Raw genomic sequence first — 21572 nt, forward strand, 5'->3', positions numbered from 1 at the left:
TGCTGTTTCCTCTGCCTGGGACACCCTTAACCCATCACTGCAGGGCCAGCTCCTTCTCCCCTCAGAGGGCCCTGGCCATTGTCACAATGCCACTGCACATTTGTTTTCTTCCCAGCCCTGACCTCAGTTTGACATAATATTATGCACAGTGCTGACTGGCTTGAGTGTTTACTGTGTTTCCCCCACAGCACAGTAAGCTCCTGAAGGCAGGGACTAGCTGATTTGTTCACCGCATTGCTCTCAGTGCCTGAACAGTAGGTGCATGATACATAGTAGGTGCTTAATAAAATCCTAGCAAATAAACAAACAAATAAGCACATGACCTTTCCACCACCTCCCCCCCATGGCTGGCAGCACCCTCTGCCCCTCATCATTTCACACTCCTCCCCTGACCTTGGGCACCTCTATCACTGGGTCCTGAGCTGAGTCCTGCAGGAAGGGTTTCCTGCTCTAGAGGGAGAAAGGGGCCAGCTTGCAGTGACTTTGCTGGAAGTTCTTCCTGCCCTACCCTGTCTTACTTTGCTTTCAGAGCTATTCACCATCTGAAATGTTTGGGTTTACCAAACATGTCTGTTCAGAAGTCCAGAAGCAGAACCGGCCTTAGCACATCTGGGGGATGGTCAGGAGGTCAGTCTGTATGTCTGGGCACTGGTGTGAGGGCTCTGATGGAAGTGGCAAGGTCACTGGGGCTGTGGGCACAGTGAAGAGTTGAGATTTTATTCTAGGGAGCCATTGATGGGTCTATATCAAACATGGTGAAATATAGAGAGGAGTACAGAGAGAAATCTGATGGACCAGATCTGTGTCCTCAAGCAGCATCCAGGTGGTGAAGGTGTGCAAGTAGAACAGATACATTTCTTGGCAATGTCTGTGGTTGTCCAAATACAAACACACAAGGTATGGACCTGTCTTCAAAGACCTAAGATTCTAAGGAGGAAGACAGATAGGCAAATAGAATAAACATTAATTAACTCCCACATTGACATATCCACCCACCCATCCATCATCCACCTATCCATCCACCCACTCATCTATCCATCCACCCATCATCCACTTACCCATCTACCTACCCACTATCCATTATGCACTGATCAGCTCTCCTACCCTTCCGGGTCAGGGTTCCCAGCTGAACATTTGAAAATGGAAAAGATATTGGGCCCTTTTCTCAATGGGCTCACAGTAGAGGGAAAGATTGATAAATAACCTCACAGTTCCCTTTCAGCAGGATTGCTGTGATGACCATGAGAAGGAAGGGCCAAGGGTGGCAAAGAAGAGGAATGACTCACTTTGCCTGGCTTATCAGAGGGCAGAATGGAGCATGGTATATCAGAACAGGGTTTTGAAGGATGAATAGGAGCTTGTCAGATGGACATTGGAGGGAATTTTTTCTGTGTGGTAAAACATATTGTGCAAGCCTGAGAAGGCAGGAAAGAACCAGAAGTGTTCACACAAAATGTTTAGCTTTGGAAGGGTGGGGGCAGAGGCACATGAGATCAGTGGAGGGAGAAGGCACTGGAGATGGAGTGAGACCAACTTATGGAGAATGTTGTGCTCTGGGTGAGGAGCTTGGACCTTGTCCTGTCAGTAGTGGGGAGCTGGGTGGGGGCATGGCCAGGGAATGGGCAGGCTTACATTTTACAAAGGTCATGATGGGGGCTAACAGGCAGAGACCAGAAAGGACAAAACAACATAAAATCATCCTTCCCAAGCATGTTAATAAATGACCTCTCATTTTTATCCTCAAGGAACACATTTCCCCATTCTGTGATAAGAAGACAGTTTTAACAGGAATGAGATACCTAAGGTAGCAAAGGAGTAGAAGCAGCACTGAGATTGGAAGGCAGATTCTGTGAGTCCAAATGCACCCATCATGGCAACTCCTAACAGCTTCCTGGAGGCTCCCAGGCTGTACTGAAGGACTTGGCTTCGCTGGCCTCCTGGCTGTCTGGACAATCCCCTGCGCTTACTCTTCCAAGATGGGAATTCCAGTGGGCAAAAGGCAACATCCCAGGCTCTGGACCAAAGGTTCCGTTACTGTAGCACTGAGTGGGGAGGACAAAAATAAAAAAACATTTTTGAGCACTTACATGATAGTATGGACTTGTAGAAGGCACTCTAGAGGAGCAATTTCATTCAATTCTCAAAGCTGTCTTATGAGGGAAGGATTATCCTCTTTATTTTGCCTGTAAGAAACTGGAGATCAGAGAGATTAAGTCAGCTTACCCAAAGTCACAGAACTAGTAAGTGGCTGAGCCAGTATGCACACCAAGGGTTAGTTCATTTCAAACTCTCAGACCCCTGGTGAGAGGGAGAGGGAAAGGGAGAGTGGTTGGCAGGCTGTGAGGCGGTAGTGCATAAGCTGAACAGGCAAGTCAGGCACTGCCTGCACTGGGGATGTTTACACCAACATTTGAAGAAGTTAATATAAAAATAATATATACACAAGGTGAAAAATTTAAATATAAAATTTGAACAATAAAGAGGGAGTTTGTACCTCCAGCTATGGTCACGATGGAGTACAGAGTATCAGATTTACCCTACCCGTAAGCAGCATAAGCAGCTGTAAAACTAGACCAAATATATATGAAGCAACTACCTTCAAGCATTGGGCAGCAGAGAAAGCAGAGCTGTGATTCTCGGGAGAAGGAAACACACAGGCGAGCCCTGCATTTGCTCTGGCTTTTTGCCTGGGAGCATTTTTCAAACTGTGGCACAGGGATATAAACCTACAAAGCGAGCTCCATGGTCAGAGGAAAGACTGGAGGTTGGGACTTCTGAGGCAGATGGAGTTTGAAGGGCAGAGTACGGGGAAGGAGGAAGCTATGCAGAGAAGTAGTAGAATTCTGTACAGAAGAACTGAGTCTCTAGCAGAATGCTAAGCTGCAAATGCATTAAGGTGAGATTCTGCGAGATTTAGCAGAGAACCACTGCTAGATGGTTGAGAGGTAAATGGAGTTTCTAGAGGCTGGACAATTCTTGGAGACATTGGAATTCTGCCCAGCCAGTGTGAAGGGCTATTCTAGGCCCACCATAAAAAGCCTAACAAGTACCAATCATTTTCCAGTAAACTAAGTGCCTGTCAGAAAACTAGTCAACACTCTTTAAACAACACCCAGGCTCTCAATATCATAGCATCCACAATGTTTAAAATGCAACAAAAAATTACCAGATATGCAAAAACAAAACCAAAAAACAGGGAAAGGGGAACCCAAAACCAGGAGGAAAAAAAGTCAACATAAAGAGATAGAAATAAATCGTTTGTTGGATTGACAGAAAAAAACTTTAAGTAATCAGTTATACTATGCTCAAGAATTTAAAGAGGGGAATGGACACAATGAGTGAACAAATGAGAAATCTCAGTAGAGAAACTGAAACTACAGAAATGGATCAAGTGGAAATTCAAGAACTGATAAATAACATATTTGCAAAGTGAAATTTGGACACGTCAGAAGAAAGGACCAGGCTTGAACTTGAAGACAAGGCAATAGAAGCTATTCAAAATGAAGCATACAGGGGGAAAAGACCAGAAAAAAACAATCTAGAGCCTCAGAGATATGTGGGACAATGTCAATCAGTCTAACATGCATGCAGCTGAGGTCCCAAAAGAAGCAGCAAGAGATTGGGACAGGAAAAAATATTTGAAGAAATATTGGAGAAAATGTTTGAAATTGGATGAAAACTATAAACCCCACAGATGCAAGAAGCTCAATTAAATTCCAGCAGAATAAATAGAAAGAAAACCATACCAGGACTCATCATATTCAGATGGCTAAAAAGCAAAGTTAAAGAGAAACATTTCAGCCAGGCAAAAAACACAATTATAATATGGGGTAGCCAAAGACTTAAAAAACAAAAACAAAAACAAAAAAACACCAAAACACTGCTGAGTATCAGAAACAAGGCAAGTCAATAGAATGATATCTCTGAAATTCTAAAAGAAAAAAAAACTTGTCAATTTAGAATTCTACAGACTGCAAAAACACCCCTTAAAAATAAAGGAAAAATAAAGATATTTTCTTATGAACAAAAGCTGAGAGAATTCATAACCAGTAGATTTGACCTACTAGAAACGTTAAAAGAAGTTTCTTTGAATTGAAAAGGAATGACATCAGGTGGAAACAGACTTGTATGAAGAAATGAGGAATGTCAGGAATGGAACTATGGGAAAATGTAAAAGACATGAAAACCAGAGAAAGAGAATCAATTTATAATGCTAAGAGTTAATTCTATAAAAAGACATATTGACGCTAAACACAAACACAACTAATAACAGACACTCAAAATGCAGAGAAGCATCTTGACAGAACTAAATGACAAAACTAATGACAAATAGAATTAACAAACATAGTTGGAGAGTTAACCTTCCTTTCTAAGTAACTGATTAAGAAATAATTATGTAAAGATATAGAACAATTGAACAACATTAAGAACCAGTTACTCGGGAGGCTGAGGCAGGAGAATGGCGTGAACCCGGGAGGCGGAGCTTGCAGTGAGCCGAGATCGCGCCACTGCACTCCAGCCTGGGCGACAGAGCGAGACTCCGTCTCAAAAAAAAAAAAAAAAAAAAAAAAAGAACCAGTTAACCAAATTGACATTTACAGAAAACTATATTGGAAATATGCATTTTTTCCAAGTGTACTTGGAACATTCACCAAAACAAGTCTTAATAAAGTAAAATAATTTAAAGCATATAGGATATGTTTTCTAGCCTTAACAGAGTTAAATTAGAAATCTATAACAATAAGATACTAAGGAAACCCTCAAATATTTAAATGTGGCACATTTCTATAGCCTACAGATCAAAGAGGAAATCACAAGGGAAATTAGAAAATGTTCTGAACTAATGAAATTAAAACAGAACATATCAAAATTTGTGGAATGCAGGTAAAGTTGTGCTTAAAGGGAAATTTATAACTTTACATGCTTATATTAGCAAAGAAGAAAGGCCTAAAATCAATTATCTAAGTAACCAACTTAAGAATCCAGAAAAAGAAGAGATCAAATTCAAAATAGAAAGAAGGAAATAAAGATAAGAACAGAAATCAATGAAATACTGCAAAGCAAAAAATAAATAAATAAATAAAATAAAATAAAGAGTAAACAGATGACCTATAAAATGGAAGAAAATATTTGCAGATTATGCCTCCAACAAAGTACTAATATACAGAATCTACAGGGACTTAAACAACTCAACAAGAAAAAAAAACCTCATTAAAAACTAGGCAAAGGACATGAATAGACATTTCTCAAAAGAAGAAATACAAGTGGCCAACTAACACATGAAAAAATACTCATCACTAATTACCAGAGAAATGCAAATTAAAATCGCAACGAAATATCATCTTACACCAGTCAGAATGGCTATTAATTAAAAAGTCAAAAAAAAACACAAAAAACCACAAACAGATGCTGGTGTAAATGCAGAGAAAAAGGAAAGTTTATACACCACTGGTAGAAATGTAAATTAGTTCAGCCTGTAAGGAAAACAGTATGGAGATTTCTCGAAGAACTAAAAATAGAACTGCCATTTGACCCAGCAATCCCACTACTGGGTAACTACCCAAAGCAAATCATTATGTTAAAAAAAGACACTTGCACTTATATGTTCATTGATTGCAGCGCTATTCACAATAGCAAAGTCATAGAACCAACTTTTAAGTGTTCACTAATGGTTGACTGGGTAAAGAAAGTGTTACACACACACACACACACACATCACAGAATACTATGCAGCTATAAAGAAGAATGGACTCATGCCTTTTGTAGCAACATGGATGGAGCTGGAGGCCATTATCCTAAGTGAACTAACTCAAAAACAGAAAATCAAATACCACATGGTATCACTTTGAACTGGGAGCTAAACAATGGGTACACATGGACATAAAGATGGAAATAATAGACACTGAGGGTTCCAAAAGTGGGGAGGATGAGAGGGGGAACAAGGGTTGAAAAATTACCTATCACATTCAAGGTTCACTGTTTGGATAATTGGTGCAGTAGAAGCCCAATCCCCACCAGTATGTAATATACCCATGTAATAAACATGCACATGTACCCCCTGACTCTAAAATAATAAAATAAAAAGTGAACAAAAATAGAGCAAATCAATGAAATGGAAAGTTGGTTATTTGAAAAGATCTATAAAATTGATCTCTTTCTCTATCTCAACTGTGAATATATCCAATATAATGAACCATTACAACTCAATAAAAATAACCCAATAAAAATGGGTAAAAGGCTTTAAAAAAGAAAATATACTGATGGTCAGCAAAAATGTGAAAGTGCGCCTCACTTTAAAAACAACATGAGATACCACTACTACACACCCACCAGAATAGCTAAAACTAAACAGACAATACAAAGTGTAGGCAAGGGTGTAGAGCAACTGCATACCTCATATATTGCTGATAGGAATGTAAAACAGTAAAATCATGCTGGGAAAGGTTTGGCAGTTTCTCATAAAGTTAAAAGTATATTTACCACATGATTCAGCAATCGGCTTCCAAGCATTGGCCCAGAAGAAATGAAATCACCTATCCATCCAAAGACTTGTATAAAATGTTCATAGAAACTTTGTTAAGAATTCTCCTGTGTTGGAAACGACTTATATTCCCATCAGCAGGAGACTAGATAAAGTGGAGTGCACCCACACAGTGCACCCAGCAACAAAGAGGAGCCAGCCAACTGCTGACACATGCAGCAACAGGGATGAATCTCAGAAAAATTGTGTTGAGGGAAAGAAGCCAGATACAGCGGATTCCATAATGTATGACTCCATTTACATGAAAGTGAAAAATAGGGATTTGCATGGCTTGATGCAATGCAGCATGTGTTGAACTCTGTCTGCACCTAGTCTTTTCCACCTCACAATACATCCTGGTCACTGGTCCCTATCAGGATGTTTGGATCTGCCTCTGCCTCTTCAACAGCAGCATGGTGTTCCGTTGGGTAAAAGGAGCATAAATTATTTACTGCTGCTATTGGAGGACACAGATCGTTTTCAATCTTTTGTTCTCATGCCACCATAGTGAAACTCATTGTAGGTTTTCTTGTGATTGTTGACAAGTCTAGCTAGCTGGGGACAAACTCCTAGAATGGATGTCTGAGGTCAAAGAATGCACTGACTTTTTCCTTGGGAAGCCAGAACACAGTCCCAGGCAATCTGGGAAGCAAGGGCTCCCCTGGGCCATCTCAAGGTTACAGCCAAGGGCCCTGCATCCAGAACTGCTAGTATGAATAGGCATTATGAGTCACTGACAGCCACCAAGATCATGCTGGCAGCCTCCGGTGACTGCTGAGGTGTACTGGTAATACCCAACTATGGCTATATCATGTACCAGACCTCAGGTGCTCCTGCCCACCTGCAGGTGAGCAGGTAGGAAATGGGCACAGACACATGGGACAGGATATGCCTAGGGCAGAGCCTTGTCTGGACACCAAAGGGGTCTGAGAGGAGTCACAGGTGCCCTACCCCAGAGAGGAGGCAGCCAGAGCCCTATGCAGAGCCCTTCCTGCCAGGTCTCCAACCACCCTGGGCCACAGGGCTGGAGCAGTGACCATGAAAGCCTCCACACTTGTCTCTAGGTCTGGTCCTGCTCCCTCAAACTCTAGCCTTCCAGTCCACACCCACATACCTCCCCAAGGCAGTCATTCTTTATACAAATAAACTTATGAAATTAAATTATAAAAAGCCTTCATCTTCTGGGCAAGATGGAATGATAGTACGGATCTACCTTTCTCCCTGAAACAACCTAAAGAATAAACAGGATGTATGAAACAATGGTTTTTCAAGACACTGGACATCAGGCATTGAAGGACAGTGATCTATAAGAGCCAGGAAATAAAGGAGACAAACTCTACAGTTACTCCAGATCACTGCCTTTGAGAGTTTCCAGGCCATGGTATAGAGAGAGGGAACTGCATGGAGTCTCAAGGTCTCACTGACTTGAGAGACAGAGCTAAGAGTCTGGAGAGACTAGGTGGCTAGAGTTTGTAAGACACAGTACTAGAGAGTAGAGAGGTGCACAGATAGAGAACTCCAAAGAACTGTGGAGAGTCTTTCCGAAGTATTCAACAGAGTCTGGATCAGCACATGCATGTGAAGAAACTACTCAAGGATGGAAAAAGAATCACCTGAAAGGATTAGCAGTAACAATACCCAGTACTCACACAGGACCAAGAATAGTGCCTGTACCCACCAGACAGATTGGAAAACGTCATGATTAACAGGGCATTACGTAGACTATGCAGGAAAGTCTTGCCTCATTAGTAGGGAATAATTTGCTCTAGACTGAACACTGCCCTGTCTCCACCTAAGAAAGCTTAAAAGCTTTCTTAAATCATCACACTGTTTCCAAGTAACTTTACTGTGTTTCAGAACAAAGCTTAATCTTTGCAGGAATAAAAAATCACTCAGCACCCAACACGGTAAAATTCACAATGACTACCATCCAATAAAAAATTACCAGGCATGAAAAGAAACAGGAATATACAACCCATAATGAGGAGAAAAGTTGATCAATCAAAACTGACCTAGAAGTGACACAAATGCTAGAATTAGCAAAGAAGAATATTAAAACAGTTATTGTAATTGTATTCTGTATGTTCAAAAGGTTAAGACATGGAAAATATAAGAAAGACACCAAATCAAACTTTTTTCTGAAAAAGAAAAACAAAATTGGGGGACAAACACTATCTGATTGCAAAACTTATCATAAAGTCACAGTAATCAAAAACTCTGTCACTGGCAAGAGAGAAAATACATCAGTGGAACAGAAAATGTCCAGAAACAAATTCTCACAAATATATTTAGCTGAATTTTGACTACAGATAAAGGCAATTCAGTGGAGAAAGGACAATCTTTCAACAAATGGCGCCGGAAAAATTGGATCAAGTAGGCAAAATACTGAAATTCAACCCAAAATTTATACCCCAAATTTAGTCCTCATATAAAACATACTGAAATGTAAACCTCCAAACTATAAAATGTCTAGAAGAAAACATGGCAGAAAACTTTGTGACCTTGGGCTAGGCAAAGATTTACTAGCTACAACAGCAACAGCACCATACATAAAATAAGACATTGATAACTTCAGCTTCATCAAAATTAAAAACTTTTGCTTTGCAATAGACACTGTTAATAGAATGAAAAGACAAGCTACAGATTGGGGAAAAAAAACTTTGCAAAGGATCTCTCAAAACTAAATAAATAAGAAAAGTTCTAATTTAAAAATAGGCAAGAGCTTTGAACAGGCAGTTCACCAATGAATATATGTGGATAGCAAATAGGCACATGAAAAGGTGCCCAACATCGAACTCATCAGGAGATGCAAATCAAAAACACAATGAAGGTCAGGCAAGGCGGCTCATGCCTGTAATCCCAGCACTTTGGGAGCCCAAGGCGGGCAGATCATGAGGTCAAGAAATCGAGACCATCCTGGCCAACATGGTGAAACCCCCTCTCTACTAAAAATACAAAAATTAGCTGGGTGTGGTGGTATGTGCCTGTATTCCCAGCTACTCAGGAGGCTGAGGCAGGAGAATCACTTGAACCCGGGAGGCAGAGGTTGCAGTGAGCTGAGATTGCACCACTGCCCTCCAGCCCGGTGACAGAGTGAGATTCCATCTCAAAAAACAAACAAACAAACAAACAAAACAAAACAAAAAAACAAAGAAACACACACACAATGAGATACTACTATACATCTATCAGCTGAATAGACTCCATTGGGTATATGTACCACATTTTCTTTATCCATTCATCTGTTGATGGACACATAGGTTGCTTTCAAATCTTGGCTATTGCGAATATTGCTACAATAAACATGGGAGTACAGATATCTCTTTGATATACTGATTTCCTTTCTTTTGGGTCTATACTTAGCAGTGGGATTGCTGGATCATATGGTAGCTCTTTTTTTAGTTTTTTGAGGAATCTTCAAACTGTTCTCCATAGTGGTTGTGTTAATTTACATTCCCACCAACAGCATATGGGGGTTCCCTTTTCTCCACATTCTTGCCAGCATTTGCTATTGTACATTTTTTTGGATAAAAGCCATTTTAACTGGGGTGAGATGATACCTCATTGCATTTGATTTGCATTTCTCTGATGATCAACAATGTTGAGCACCTTTTCATATACCTGTTTTCCATTTGTGTCTTCTTTTGAGAAATGTCTCTTCAGATCTTTTGCCCATTTTTAATCAGATTATTCTATGTTTTCCTCTTGAGTTGTTCGAGTTGTTTAATTCTGGTTATTAATTCCTTGTCAGATTATGTATCTATTAGAATGGCTAAAATGAAAGAGGCTGACGATATGAATTGTTGGTAAGAATGAGGAGAAACCAGAACTGGTGGGAATGTAACAGGGTACAAACACTTACAAAAACAATTTGTCAGTTTACTGAGAAGCTATAGAGGGATGTTAGAATATGAATCTTTGCAGACTCACTTCCAGTGAAAAAAGCAAAACTAGACCAGGTATGGTGGCACATGCCTGAATTCCCAGCTACTTGGGAGGCTGAGGCAGGAGGATCATTTGAGCCCAGGAATTCAGGCCTGTAGTGCACTATGATTGCACCTGTGAATAGCTACTTTACTCCAGCCTGGCAACATTGCAAAACCCCATCACAAAAAAAAAGGAAGACTGTCAACAGCTATTTTTTAAAAAAACATTTCTTTAAGAAGTCATTAAAAGTCTCTGGAAATTGTCCTGCAGCATACAGCAAATAAAGAAATATTTATTCAAGAAAACATATTAAAACTCAGTAAGAATAGCAAGAATCTGTGGCATTGAGCCATGGCCCATTCCCTCCCCGTGTCCCCCCACCCCAGCTTCCTCTCTATTCAGCTTCACAGAAGCTCCACTCTGAGTGAGTGTGATCAAAATATGGTGCTCCCTCTCCCTCTTCCTCCCAACCAAGTCATTCCATGCCTTACTGAGAAGGGCAGACCACTAGCATTTCTAATTCCTTTCAATTCCATTCCAAGTTTAAGAGTTCCTGGTGAATGTGACTGAGAGATACGGAGCTTCCTTCCTCTACCGATAGGACAGAAGCTATACCCTAGCACATCAGGCCAAGGATACTGGCACCCTAACCACCGTTGCCTCAGCTGAAGGCAGAGTGTTTACACCAAAACAGGCAAGCAATGAAGACAGAGGCCATGGCCCATTCGGGGCTCAGAGACTGTGCCAGGGGAGAGGCGGCACATAGAAAAAGCTCTCCACAAAGGACCTGACATTATTTGAAAGAGACTGGAGAAGTTTAAGCCTAAGGATGCTCTCAAAATCAATAGTTGCTCTTAATTAGGAGGAACAAGCTAAACCATAGGCCATCTAGGTCACCAGGGAGAATATGGGAAAGAGATAGCTAAGAAGACTTCCACTGGGTACAGAATAAACCTTAAAGACTGAGCTCACAATCTAGCCCTCTCCAAATTTAATTGGATTGGGCTGCTCAGAAATTAATGTTTCAGGGCATTGTCAAAAAAGACATAAAGCAATCAGTTGGTAATTTGTGGAGTCTAAAGGATGGAGAGTAATACCAAATGAAACAGACAGCTTAACAGAGAGATCAGAAAAGAGACAAAGACAGTATGCTAAAACCACCCTCATCCCAAGGTAACTGTGTGCATGCCCCAGGCTGTGCCTTTTGATGAGCAACACCAAAGACTTCATTCTGTGTGAAATGGACTTCACTAAGACAGTCTAGCCAAGTCATAAAACACACAAGCAAACAAAATTAAGCTTCAGAGAGGGAGAAGGGCAATCAGTCTCCAAAGTTGCTATATTACCAGAAATGTTCTCATTTCCAACAAAATATTATAAGACATGCAAAAAAACAGGAACATGGACCCGTACACAGGAAAAATGTAGGCAACAGAAACTGCCTGTGAGAAACTCCAGATGTTATACTTAATAGACAAAGTCTTCAAAGTATGCGTTATGAATATGTTTGGAAAACTAAAGGAAGCCATGCTTAAAGAAATTATAAAAGATAGGAAGATCATGTTTCATCAAATGGAGAATATTAATAGAGATAGGAACTATAAAAAAACAAAAGTTCTGTGGTTTAAAAGTGTAATAAATAAAATGAAAAATTCATTAGAGGGGCTCAACAGTTTAGCAAAAGAAATACACAGTGAACTTAAAAATAGATCAATAGAGACCATGCAATCTGAAGAACAGAGTAAAAATAGACTGAAAAAAATGAGCAGAGCCTCAGAGTAATGTGGGACACCTTTAGACACACAAACACACATGTAACAGAAATACTGGGAGGAGAGAAGAAATGAACAGAAATAATATTAGATGAAATAATGGCTGAGGCCAGGCACAGTGGCTCATGTCTGTAATCCCAGCACTTTGGGAGGCCAAGGCAGACAGATCACCTGAGGTCAGGAGTTCGAGACCAGCCTGGCCAACATGGTGAAACCTCATCTCTACTAAAAAAACAAAAACAAAAACAAAAATTAGCCAGGCATGATGGTGGGCCCCTGTAATCCCAGCTACTCAGGAGGCTGAGGCAGGAGACTCGCTTGACCCCAGGAGGCGGAGGTTGCAGTGAGATGAGATCACACCACTGCAAGCCAGCCTGGATGACAGAGCGAGACTGTCTCAAAAAAAAAAAAAAATTGTAGCTGAAAACTTCCAATTGCTGAAAAACATTAATCTGCATATCCATGAAGCTCAGCAAAGTCTGATTAGGATGAATACAAAGACAGCCACACCCAAACACATAATAAAAATGCTGAAAGCCAAAACCAAAGATAAAATCTTGACAGCAACAAGAAAAAATTACATGCAAGGGAACCCCAATAAGATGAACAGCTGACTGCTTAGTAGTATGACACACTTAAAGTGCTCAAAGAAAAATATTAACCATGAGTCTTATATTCAGTAAATGTATCTTTCAAAAATGAAGGTAAAATACAACCATTCCCAGATAAACAAAACTTGAGATAATTTACTGCTGTCAGGTTCACCTTATAAGAAATATTAAAGGAAATCAGTCAGGCTCAAAGCAAGTAAACCCAGATGAAAATTTGAACCCACATTAAAAAAAGAGCCCTGTTAAAGGTAGTTATGCAATTATTAATAAATAAACAAATGCATATTTTCTTCTTTCTTCTCTTACCTGATTTTAAAAGCAATTGTATGAAACAGAATGTATATATGTATACATATGTATATACATGTATACATATGTATGACACTAACATATAGGTATTGTTAGGCCTATACATGTGACATGTTTGACAATAACAGCACAAAGGAGTGGGTAGGTACTGGAGTAAGGAAATGATCCCAGATGGTAACTCAAAACCACAGGAACCAATAAAGAGAACAAGAAATGATAAATAAGAAGGCAAATATAATAAGCTAAAAAAATATTTACTTGCTCTCTATACAGAAGTGTCCATATATAAAGTAACAATTATAACAGTGTATTGGTAGGTTTATGACATATTCTGATGTAATATGTATAACAATAGTAGCACAAAAAGGAAAAGAGGACATAGAGTTTTCTAGAAGTAACATTTCTATAGTTCACTGAAATTAAATTAGAAGAACTCTAAGTAGATTCTGATAAATTTAGACTCTATGGAAGCCCTAGACCAACAACCAAAGAAATAACTCAGAAAATATAGAGATTTGGAGTACTTCTGTTTCCAAAATCATGGTGTAGAAGTAAGCTGGCTTCACCTCCTCCCACAGAAAACTAAAAACAAATAGACAGCATGGACATTATCACCAGCAATATCCCAGAACTCAAATATCAGGAGAATATATGTGGTTCCCTGGGCCACAGAGAAGTGAACAAACTCTGAGCAGATAGTAAGAAAATTGGATTTTCATATCCACAATGCCCCTCCCCACAATCCATCCAGCACCTAGCACATAGAAAATTTTCCCCAACTCACAGTTGGAAAAATACTGGAAAAAATAAGATCAAGGTGGTAAACCAACTTCCTCATCCTCTTGGGTTCACTGGCAGGAGACCCATTTCTGTTTCAACCATGGCAAGTATCAGGAGTGCCTGAAAGAAGAAAGATCACTGAGGATAGCCAGAGACAAAAGAGGGAGGCTAGACTATTAGCCCCAGCCTTGGAAACTTAACCCTGTAACTTGATCAAAGGAGACACCAAATCACAGTGGCTGTTCGCCAGCACCATGCTGTAGGAGGTTCATCCCACAGGTCCCCAGGGCATGAGCCTATAGCCAGCAGTCCCACACTACTGAGTCATCCCCTTTGAGACCTCCCCTATTTGAGACCAGTGACACTAATTGTTTATTAGAACTGAGGCAAACCTGGGCTTAAGGCACCATCTAGTACAAAGAAGGAGGCAGAAACCTAGCAGAAAAAAAAAGAAAGAAAATCAATGGGTAAACTACAAAGAATCTCTGAGGAAACATATCCAATAAACAACAAAACGAGCCTGATTAGACTGGGACAAATAACTAAGCCTTCAATGCAAAGATATAGGCATACATCAACAAGAAACAACAGCAAACAGGGACCCAGGATTTCTCTAGATTTACAAAGCAAGAAATCAGAAACTGACCCTAATGAGATGGCAATATGTGAACTCTCTGATCAAAAATTCAAAATAGGCCAGGTACAGTGGTTCACCCCTATAATCTCAGCACTTTGGGAGACCAAAGTGGGAAGATCACTTGAACCCAGGAATTTGAGACCAGCCTGGGCAACATAGTGAGACTTGTCTCTACAAAAAAATTTTAAAAATTAGCTGAATGTGGTGACACATACCTGTGATTCCAGCTGCTCAGAAGGCTAAGGTAGAAGGATTGCTTAAGCCTGCAAAGTCAAGGATAGAGTGAGCCATGATCATGCCACTGCACTGCAACCTGGGTGACAGAGCAAGACCCAAATAAAACTATTCCAATGCATAATCAAACCCTCAAAGGTCAAGGACAAAGAGAGGATCCAAAAAGTAACAAGAGAAAAGAAGCAAATAACATACAAAGAAAACCCAATTTGTCTCGCAACAGATTTCTCAATAGGAACCATCTAGGCCAGGAGGGAGTGGTATAACATTTTCAAAGTGCTGAAAGAAAAAAAATAACTGTCAGCTAATAATACTATATCTAGCAAAGCTGTCCTTCAAGTATGAAGGAAAGATAAAGTCGTCCTCAGACAAACAAAAACAGAATTCACCACCATCAGATCCATCTTCCAAGAAATGCTAATGAGAGTTCTTCAATTTGAAAGAAGAAAAACACTAACGAACAGAATGAAAACATTTCGATGTATAAAACTCACTTGTAAAACTAAGTATACAGACAAACCCAGAATACTCTTAATACTCTAATTGTGGTGTGCAATCCACTCTTAACTCTAGTATAAAGCCTAAAAGACAAATCTATCAAAAACAACAATAGCTATAGAAACCTGTTAAGAGATAGGCATTATATGTAAATTGAGACAACATAAAGTCAAAATGTTGAGAGAATGGAGTTAATTTGTAGAGTTTTAAAAAATGTTTTATTTGTTTCTATTCTTCTCTGTGTTCTCTCTCTCTCTCTCTCCCTCTCTCTCTCTCTCTCTCTCTCTCTCTCTCTCTCTCTCTCTCTCGACAGGGTCTTATTCTGGCCCCCAGGCTGCAGTGCAGTGGTATGATCATGACTCACTGCAGCTTTAAATTCCAGGGCTCAAGTGATCCTCCTACTTCAACCTCCCAAGTAGCTGGATTACAGGCACACATCACCATGCCTGGCTAATTTTTTAAAAAGCATTTTTTGTAGAGACAGGGTCTCACTGTGTTGCCCAGACTGGTCTCAAACTCCTGGACTTAAGCAATCCTCCCACCTCAGACTTCCAAAGTATTGAGATTACAGGCATGAACCACTGTGCACAGCAGTTGTCATCTCTTCAAAATAATTTGTTATATAGCTATGATTTTTTGTAAGCCTCATGGTAACCATAATGCAAAAACCTATAATAGATTCACTAAAAATAAAAAAAGAATTAAAACATAATGCCAAAGAATATCACTTAACCACGAAGGAAGACTGTAGGAAAGGAAGAAAGGATGCGGAGTTACAAAACAACCAGAAAACAAGCAACAAAATGGCAACAATAAGTCCACATTTAATCAATAATAACATTGAATGTCAACAGACTCAATTCTCCAATTAAAAGGCATAGTGTGGCTGAATGGATAAAGAAATAATACCTAACTATATGCTACCTACAAGAAACTCACCTCATATATGAAAACACACATAGACTGAAAGTGAAGGAGTGGGAAAAGATATTTTATACTAACCAAAAATGCTACACATGCTAACCAAAAAAGAGCAGGAGTATCTACAGTTATATTAGATTGAATAGAGTACAAATCAGAGACTGTAAAAAGGGACTAAGAAGGTCACATATGATGATAAAGGGGTCAATTAAGTAAGATAATATAACAATTATAATTATATATGCACCCCATTAACTGTAGCTTCCAAGTATATAAAGCAAACATTAGTAGATCTAAAGGAAGAGAAGGATTGCAATACAATAATGGTAGAGGATTTTAACACCCTACTCTTAGTAATGGGCCAATTATCCAGACAGATAATTCACAAAGAAACATCTAAGTTAAAAAAATACAGGATATCAATGAAATGAAAAGTTGATTTTTTGAAAAGATAAACAAAATCAACAAAATTTTAGCTAGACTAAAAGAGAGAGAAAGAAGTCTAAATAAATAAAATCAGAAACAAAAAAGAACTCATAACAACTGAGACCACAGAATTACAAAGAATCATTAGAGGCTACTATAAACAACTATATGCCAACAAATTGGAAAACCTAGAAGAAATGGATAATTTCCTGGACACATACAATCTACTAAGATTGAACCATGAAGAAATAGAAAACCTCAACAAACCGAGAATAAGAAACAAAATTGAAGATGTGATAAAAAGTCTCGCATTAGAGAAAAGCCCAGGACCTGATGGCTTTACTGCTGAATTCTACCAAACATTTAAAGAAGAACCAATACCCTCTTTTTCTATTGATTGGAATAGTTTCAGAAGGAATGGTACCAGCTCCTGCTTGTACCTCTGGTAGAATTCGGCTGTGAATCCATCTGGTCCTGGACTTTTTTTGGTTGGTAAGCTATTAATTATTGCCTCAATTTCAGAGCGTGTTATTGGTCTATTCAGAGATTCAACTTCTTCCTGGTTTAGTCTTGGGAGGGTGTATGGGTTGAGGAATTTATCCATTTCTTCTAGATTTTCTAGTTTATTTGCGTAGGTGCTTATAGTATTCTCCAATGGCAGTTTGTATTCCTGTGGGATCAGCTTCTGAAACTATTCCAATCAATAGAAAAAGACAGAATCCTCCCTAACTCATTTTGTGAGGCCAGCATCATCCTGATACCAAAGCCTGGCAGAGACACAACAAAAAAAGAGAATTTTAGACCAATATCCTTGATGAACACTGATGCAAAAATCCTCAATAAAATACTGGCAAACTGAATCCAGCAGCACATCAAAAAGCTTATCCACCATGATCAAGTGGGCTTCATCCCTGGGATGCAAGGCTGGTTCAACATACGAAAATCAATAAACATACTCCAGCATATAAACAGAACCAAAGACAAAAACCACAGGATTATCTCAATAGATGCAGAAAAGGCCTTTGACAAAATTCAACAACACTTCATGCTAAAAACTCTCAATAAATTAGGTATTGATGGGATGTACCTCAAAATAATAAGAGCTATCTATGACAAACCCACAGCCAATATCATACTGAATGGACAAAAACTGGAAGCATTCCCTTTGAAAACTGGCACAAGACAGGGATGCCCTCTCTCATCACTCCTGTTCAACATAGTGTTGGAAGTTCTGGCCGGGGCAATCAGGCAGAAGAAGGAAATAAAGGGTATTCAATTAGGAAAAGAGGAAGTCAAATTGTCCCTGTTTGCAGATGACATGATTGTATATCTAGAAAACCCCATTGTCTCAGCCCAAAATCTCCTTAAGCTGATAAGCAACTTCGGCAAAGTCTCAGGATACAAAATCAATGTGCAAAAATCACAAGCATTCTTATACACCAATAACAGACAAACAGAGAGCCAAATCATGAGTGAACTCCCATTCACAATTGCTTCAAAGAGAATAAAATACCTAGGAATCCAACTTAACAAGGGATGTGAAGGACCTCTTCAAGGAGAACTAGAAACCACTGCTCAATGAAATAAAAGAGGACACAAACAAATGGAAGAGCATTCCATGCTCATGGGTAGGAAGAATCAATATTGTGAAAATGGCCACACTGCCCAAGGTAATTTATAGATTCAATGCCATCCCCATCAAGGTACCAATGACTTTCTTCACAGAATTGGAAAAAACTACTTTAAAGTTCATATGGAACCAAAAAAAGAGCCCACATTGCCAAGTCAATCCTAAGCCAAAAGAACAAAGCTGGAGGCATCACGCTACCTGACTTCAAACATATTACAAGGCTACAGTAAACAAAACAGCATAGTACTGGTACCAAAATAGAGATATAGACCAATGGAACAGAACAGAGCCCTCAGAAATAGTGCCGCATATCTACAACTATCTGATCTATGACAAACCTGACAAAAACAAGAAATGGGGAAAGGATTCCCTATTTAATAAATGGGGCTGGGAAAACTGGCTAGCCATATGTAGAAAGCTGAAACTGGATCCCTTCCTTACACCTTATACAAAAATTAATTCAAGATGGATTAAATACTTAAACGTTAGACCTCAAGCCATAAAAACCCTAGAAGAAAACCTAGGCATTACCATTCAGGACATAGGCATGGGCAAGGACTTCATGTCTAAAACACCAAAAGCAATGGCAACAAAAGCCAAAATTGACAAATGGGATCTAATTAAACTAAAGAGTGTCTGCACAGCAAAAGAAACTACCATCAGAGTGAACAGGCAACCTATAGAATGGGAGAAAATTTTTGCAAGCTACTCATCTGACAAAGGGCTAATATCCAGAATCTACAATGAACTCAAACCAATTTACAAGAAAAAAACAAACAACCCCATCAAAAAGTGGGTGAAGGATATGAACAGACACATCTCAAAAGAAGACATTTATGCAGCCAAAAAACACATGAAAAAATGCTCATCATCACTGGCCATCAGAGAAATGCAAATCAAAACCACAATGAGATACCATCTCACACCAGTTAGAATGGCGATCATTAAAAAGTCAGGAAACAACAGGTGCTGGAGAGGATGTGGAGAAATAGGAACACTTTTACACTGTTGGTGTGACTGTAAGCTAGTTCAACCATTGTGGAAGTCAGTGTGGCGATTCCTCAGGGATCTAGAACTAGAAATGCCATTTGACCCAGACATCCCATTACTGTGTATATACCCAAAGGATTATAAATAATGCTGCTATAAAGACACATGAACACGTATGTTTATTGTGGCACTATTGACAATAGCAAAGACTTGGAACCAACCCAAATGTCCAACAATGATAGACTGGATTAAGAAAATGTGGCACATATACACCATGAAATACTATGCAGCCATAAAAAATGATGAGTTCATGTCCTTTGTAGGGACATGGATGAAGCTGGAAACCATCATTCTCAGCAAACTATTGCAAGGACAAAAAACCAAACACCGCATGTTCTCACTCATAGGTGGGAATTGAACAATGAGAACACATGGACACAGGAAAGGGAACATCACACACCGAGAACTGTTGTGGCGTGAGGGCAGAGGGGAGGGATGGCATTAGGAGATATACCTAATGCTAAATGACGAGTTAATGGGTGCAGCACACCAACATGGCACATGTATACATATGTAACAAACCTGCACATTGTGCACATGTACCCTAAAACTTAAATTATAATAATAATAAAATTTAAATAAAAAAATCAAAAAATCAAAAAAAAAAGCCCAAATTTCAGCATCATGCAATATACCCATGAAACAAATCTGCACATGTGCCCTATGAGTCTAAAAATAAATTAAATTTTTAAATTAAAAAAAAAAGAACTAACACCAATTCTACTCAAACTCATCAAAAGATTAAACAGGAGGGAATACTTACAAACTAATTCTATGAGGCCAGAATAAGACAATACAACATAAAAGAACATAACAGGTCAATATCACTGATGGATATAGATGCAAAAATTCTCAACAAAATACTAGCAAACCAAATTTAACAACACATTAAAAAGATTGTTCACCATGATCAAGTGGGATTTATCCTAGGTATGCAAAGATGGTTTAACATATTCAAATCAATAAGCATGTTACATCACATTAACAAAACCAAGAATAAAAACCATATGATCATTTCAATGATGCTGAAAAAGCATTCAATAAAATTCAGCATCCCTTTATGTTAAATTTTTATGCTAAAAAGTTAAGAATTTTTATGTTAAAAACTCTCAACAAACTGGGTATTAAAGGCACATATTTCAAAATAATAAAGGCCATATATGACAAACCCACAACTAACCTCATACTGAATAGGGAAAAATTGAAAGCCTTTCCTCTAAGATTTGGAACAAGGCAGAGTCCCACTTTCACCACTTTTATCCAACATAATACTTGAAGTCCCAGAGCAATTAGCTAAAATAAATATAGAAAAGAGACCAAATTAGAAAGTAAGAAGTCAAGTTAGCCTTGTTCACAGATGACATGATCTTATACTTAGAAAAACCTAAAGACTCCACCAAAAAACTTCTAGGATTGATAAACAAATTCAGTAAAGCGGTAGGATATAAAATCAATATACAAAAATTTGTAGAACTTATATACGCTAACAGTGAACAATCTGAAAAGGAAATTAAGAAAGCAACTCTACTTACAGTAGCTACAAAAATATAAAATACATAGGAATCAATTTAATCAAAGAAGTGAAAGATCTATATAAGGAAATCTATAAAACACTGATGAAGGAAATTGGAGAGGACACACACACACACACACACACACACACACAAATTGAAAGATATTCCATACTCAGGGACTGGAAGTATTAATATTGTTAAAATGACAATGCACTCAAAGCAACCTACAGATTCAATGCAATCCCTATAAAATAACATTGACATACTTCACAGAAATTTTTTAAATACTAAAATGTACATGGAGCCACATCTATTTGATGAAGAAATTTTGAGCAAAAAGAACAAAGCTGGAGGCATCATATGGCTTTTGAAACATATTACAATCAGCATGGTAGTATATATAGCAAAATATACCGCCAAATCAGCATGGTACTGGCATTTAGAAAAGACACATAGACCAATGGAACAGCATAGAGAACCCACATATACGTCTATTATTTTTAACAAAGGCACAAAGAACATACACTGCGGAAGGGGCAGCCTCATCCATAAATGGTTCTGGAAAACTGGATAATCATGCAGAAGAATGAAACTAGACCTCTCTCACCATATACAAAAATCAAATCAAAATGGATTAAAGGCTTAAACCTAAGACCTGAAACTAGGAAACTACTAGAAGAAAACACTGGGGAACTGCTCCAGGACATTGGTCTGGGCAAAGATTTTTGTGTGTGTAAGATCTC

At 38.8% G+C, this 21572-nt stretch overlaps 1 long non-coding RNA gene across 2 annotated transcripts in view; it reads right to left on the reverse strand.

Moving 5' to 3' along the window:
• Nucleotides 1–690: 690 nt before the first annotated feature.
• Nucleotides 691–21572, reverse strand: part of LOC134728592 (uncharacterized) — a 50288-nt gene continuing 29406 nt past the window's right edge. Inside the window, exons 2-4 of one of the 2 annotated variants that reach the window (XR_010109182.1) lie at nt 13924–14039; nt 1800–2042; nt 691–919 (exon numbers count right to left, since the gene is read on the reverse strand). This is a non-coding gene — a long non-coding RNA (uncharacterized LOC134728592). The remainder of the gene's footprint in view (nt 920–1799; nt 2043–13923; nt 14040–21572) is intronic. The other variant, XR_010109181.1, reaches the window with a different exon arrangement.

Source organism: Pan paniscus, chromosome 11, assembly GCF_029289425.2.
Source record: "Pan paniscus chromosome 11, NHGRI_mPanPan1-v2.0_pri, whole genome shotgun sequence".
NCBI lineage: Eukaryota > Metazoa > Chordata > Mammalia > Primates > Hominidae > Pan > Pan paniscus.